Source organism: Schistocerca cancellata, chromosome 5 (assembly GCF_023864275.1).
Source record: "Schistocerca cancellata isolate TAMUIC-IGC-003103 chromosome 5, iqSchCanc2.1, whole genome shotgun sequence".
NCBI classification, from domain to species: Eukaryota; Metazoa; Arthropoda; class Insecta; order Orthoptera; family Acrididae; genus Schistocerca; species Schistocerca cancellata.
In genome coordinates this window covers 737,145,100-737,150,253 of record NC_064630.1, presented here as the reverse complement: position 1 = coordinate 737,150,253, position 5,154 = coordinate 737,145,100, and the positions used below count along the sequence as shown (strand labels likewise).

The following is a 5,154-nucleotide window of genomic DNA, read 5'->3' as shown; positions in this document are numbered from 1 at the left end:
TCTGATGAGCTACTCTGATAATCAAGAAACACTCACTGAAATACGAGACGCGAAAACTACGCTAGGTTTTCCCAGAAAAACTATTTAAAAGCTAAGCGCAGCAAATAAGTACAAAAACGCTTTATACAAACAGTACTCGCTGCTGCTGGTGCTCTCGCTCTGGCTGTCACAAGACAACTGCTGATTCAAGTGACTAGTGGCTGACGGCCGCGAAACAAACAAAAGACGGTTTTAGGGCGCTTTCTGTTCTAAACGATCAAGAAAACACTAAGAAATCTAACACGAAAACTACGTAAAGTTTTATCAAGAACTGTTAGTTACTATGCAGAGCAGGTAAACACAAATAGAATCCCTTCCTTAGTGGAAGGTCGTAAACAAAATGCAAAATAAACGCTTTATACAAACAGTACTCGCTGCTGCTGGTACTCTCGCTCTGGCTGTCACAAGAGGGGAAAGTACAAGATGAGAGCAGCTGGCCGGCAGTGCGTGCTCCGCAACGTGTTCCTGTGCTGATGGCAAAACTGACATGGACGTCTTGTGGTGGGGAGTTCCGTTCCTCCACCAGCACCGTTGGCGACGGCTGGATCGCCGTTGGTGCATGTGTCCGTGCTGCAGTACGTCTACCCAACGCATCCCACACGTGATCGATGGGATTAACTACTGGGAATGGATAGGCCAGTCCATTCGAAGGGTATTTTCTCGTTCCAAGATCTCCACCTGCGCCGTTCGCAGCGTTCGCGCATTGCTCATTGTCATCCATAAAATTCAAGTTACGGCCGAATGCACCTCTGAAGAGACTCACATGGGGAAGAAGTGCAGAGTCACAAGAACATTCACTGGTCAATGTATCGTGTACAAAGATCTGGACGACAGATCGCCCATGCTACATTATGCCTCCCGACACAATCACACCTAGGCCACCAAAACGATCGCGTTTGGCAACGTTCGTGGGTGCGTTACTTGTTCCCACCTCTTGCCATACGAGCGGACGTTCAAAATCACAGATTCAAACTGTCATCATCCGCGAAGAGCACGTCATCCCATTCCTCGTTGGGACAGATCCTATGCTCTAGGCACCATCGCAAAAGATAATGTCGATGTGTGGGTGTCAACAGAGAACAACCTGTTGGTCATTGCAGAAAGAGATCACCCTCATGCCGCCCCGTGCCACCGTAAAAAGTGAGACTGCGTGCCTTGCAGTCCTGTTAAATGTGGTTGCAACTGCACCCACTGTTTGACGTGGCTCCCTCCTTCCCTGTTGCGCTGTCTAGCGGTCATCTGCAGCTGCAGTCGTCCGTGGCCGTCCGTCTCCTCTCCTTCGCGCGGCAGTGTCTGTGGTTCCCCATGCAAGTGAAACAATGCTGTGTGCGATATCGTCACATTTCGTCCTTCCTCCAGCCTCCCGACGATTTTTTCACCGTGTGAAGTAAAAAATTGTTGACTCCGGACCATGCTGTAACGAAGAAACCCACCACTGTGTCATGTGAGCAACTGCTCCCTAATGGACGGAGGCCTACACATGATTTGACGTTCCTACAATTGCTTCGCTTTGTGCGGCCTGCCCCATTTGACACTGTAGTCACACTTACGTCACGCCACGTGACGCCTAGGTTTCTGTACACGACCGGCAGACCTCTTGCACAATTCTCCAGCACCATCATCCAGTACCGTAGATTTCTTATCATGTTGTTACTATATCTACCTCGTTCATTCGTTTTGCAGAGCAGTGTAAACGGTATTCTATGGTACATTGTCTATTGTCAAACCACAATTTATGAAAGATGTTTATATTTTATTTATAGGATTAAGTAGGAATAATTAATATTTGTCATGTTGGAAATAATTGTGGTGGGAGGGAATGTTTGCACCAAGGTATTGTTGGCAGGAGAGACCGCACATTGATATAATTTTAAAAAGGGCGGGAGAGACCGCGTATGGATACATTTTAAGAAAAGAGCGGGAATGACCGCGCATTGCTACATTTTGTAATGGTAGCAGGCATTGTCTGCTCCAGAAAGCATTGCTGGCGGGAGAGACCGCACTTAACCGTTCGTAGGAAATCAGCAGTAAGCGAGAAGTGCAGCGAGTCGGTAACAGGTCTGAAGCGAGAGGTTGAGAGAAGCGGTGTGCCTGCCAGCCACCAGCTATGATTTACAAGAGATTATAAACGGATGTACAGAGACATCAGCTAACTATTATCATAAGAGGAACTAATATTATTGAATTATTTTTTTGAGGAACTCAAGACTACTGAAGGTATCTTTGCGCAATGCTAGTTGTAAGATTATTGTAAAAAGTAAGTCTCATTGGAACGTTTGTAAAATCATTTCATTGAGAATATAATTAATTGGTGCCATCAACATTGCATTACTGATTATAATCCATCCCAAAAACCATAAACATAAAACTGCAAAATTTTATTATTGTCAAGAATAAATATAACTATGAATTACGTAACTTAGGTCAAATTAATTAAAGCATAACGTCAGCTATGCTACTGAGTTTAATAAGTCACAGCTGCAAAATACTAACGCGAATTCTTTACAGACGAATGGAAAAACTGGTAGAAGCCGAGCTCGGGGAAGATCAGTTTGAATTCCGTTGAAATGTTGGAACACGTGAGGCAATACTGACCCTACGACTTATCTTCGAAAGATTAAGGAAAGGCAAACCTACGTTTCTTGGATTTGTAGACTTAGAAAAAGCTTTTGACAATGTTGAGTGGAATACTCTCTTTCAAATCTGAAGGTGACAGGGCTAAATTACAGGGAGCAAAAGGCTATTTACAATTTGTACAGAAACCAGATGGCAGTTATAAGAGTCGAGGGGCACGAAAGGGAAGCAGTGGTTGGGAAGGAAGTGAGACAGGGTTGTAGCCTCTCCCTGCTGCTATTCAATCTATATATTGAGCAAGCAGTGAAGGAAACAAAAGAAAAGTTCGAAGTAGGTATTAAAATCCATGGAAAAGAAATAAAAACTTTGAGGTTCGCCGATGACATTGTAATTCTGTCAGAGACAGCAAAGGACTTGGAAGAGCAGTTGAACGGAATGGACAGTGTTTTGAAAGGAGGGTATAAGATGAACATCAACAAAAGGAAAACGAGGATAATGGAATGTGGTCGAATTAAGTCAGGTGATGCTGAGGGAATTAGATTAGGAAATGAGACACTTAAAGTAGTAAAGGAGTTTTGCTATTTGGGGAGCAAAATACTGATGGTGGTCGAAGTAGAGAGAACATAAAATGTAGACTGGCAATGGCAAGGAAAGCGTTTCTGAAGAAGAGAAATTTGTTAACATCGAGTATAGATTTGTCAGGAAGTCGTTTCTGAAAGTATTTGTATGGAATGTGGCCATGTATGGAAGTGAAACATGGACGATAAATAGTTTAGACAAGAAGAGAATAGAAGCTTTCGAAATGTGTTGCTACAGAAGAATGCTGAAGATTAGATGGGTAGATCACATAACTAATGAGGAGGTATTGAATAGAATTGGGGAGAAGAGGAATTTGTGGCACAACTTGACTAGAAGAGGGGATCGGTTGGTAGGACATGTTCTGAGGCATGAAGGGATCACCAATTTAGTACTGGAGGGCAGCGTGGAGGGTAAAAATCGTAGAGGGAGACCAAGAGATGAATACACTAAGCAGATTTAGAAGGATTTAGGCTGCAGTAGGTACTGGGAGATGAAGAAGCTTGCACAGGATAGAGTAGCATGGAGAGCTGCATTAAGCCAGTCTCAGGACTGAAGACCACAACAACAACATGCTATTAAAGAATAACGTCAGCTTTGGTAATAAATACAGCCACTTATTATGACAGCCCACCAGCAGCTAATAGAGTATAGTAAAACAGAGTAAGTATATTCATGTCGCAGTTCGATGTAGCTGTCAGATGGCGATCCAGTAACAGTAAAAAAATGTAAGGAACAGTTTTGGGTTATTGCAGGTAACGACTGAGGTCCACGACGACGACACATTCTATGTTTCGTCATAATAAAGTCACTTTTGATATAAAAAAAAAACACTCCGTCGTCAGGCCACGAGTGGTCTACCGAGACCATCCGACCGCCGTGTCATCCTCGGAGAAGGATGCGGATGGGAGGGGCGTGGGGTCAGCACACCACTCTCCCGGCCGTAAGATGGTATTCTTGACCGAAGCCACCACTATTCGGTCAAGTAGCCCCTCATTTGGCATCACGAGGTTGAGTGCACCCCGAAAAATGGCAACAGCGCATGGCGGCCGGGATGGTCACCCATCCAAGTGCCGACCACGCCCGACAGTGCTTAACTTCGGTGATCTCACGGGGACCGGTGTATCTACTGCGGCAAGGCCGTTGCCCCCACTTTTAAAAAGTAGCATTTAAATTTGTATGCGAATATTGAGAAAGAGAATTAATTTCAAATGGAAGATTTCATTTGTTATTATTAAGCAAGAGATTGAAATCCTAAGGGAAGGTTTCGTAGGTTATTGTAGAAGGGAAGGTTGCGTAAAAAAAGAGATATAGAGGAGACGGGAAGGTTTCAATGTCAAACCACTAGCATGATGTGCATGGATTGCGACTGGCTGACCCATGGCACCAGTCGGCTGTACTGCTAGAAGCAACGTAGGATGACTAGCTGCGGCGTAGCACGGAATCCAGGAAGGGACTGAGGGCGTAGAGCTGTTACCCTGCCGTGGCCGCGAACCAACGATTTCAACTGGCGCCCTCGTCCGGCACAGCACTTTTGTCCTGGTATGGCTGCGAGTTTGTGAGAACAGTTTCATTACAAAAATATTCAGTGCTGATAGCCAGTGAGCCGTGGCGGCTCCAGTTCATTCTATCTCTGTCTTTCCGGCGCTTGCTTTCAGTAGCGCTCCGATAGGCGGAGCAAATTTAACTTGCAATTTCCGTATATGATAGATGGCTCAGAGAGTTTGAAACAGATTAGCAGTGGGTTGTGAAGTGAATACGGGCAAGAGGGGCGTAGCGTAAGAATATCACGACTGCATTGTCGCTCGTGACGGTTCCTTCGGCCGTTAGTTCTGTTTCTGCCGAGCAACGACATGTCTCTCCTTTAAATAGTAGCAGCCATAGTGCTGTATCGACGGTGTCTTGCTATGGCCTTCATTGGACTTGCACCTCCCTGTTTATCCATGCTGTGCGGACCTGGACGCT

General features: G+C 45.1%; 1 pseudogene; it reads right to left on the bottom strand.

Moving 5' to 3' along the window:
- Positions 1 to 4,219: 4,219 nt before the first annotated feature.
- LOC126189380 (5S ribosomal RNA) lies at positions 4,220 to 4,337 on the bottom strand (annotated as a pseudogene).
- Between the last annotated feature and the right edge of the window lie 817 nt (positions 4,338 to 5,154).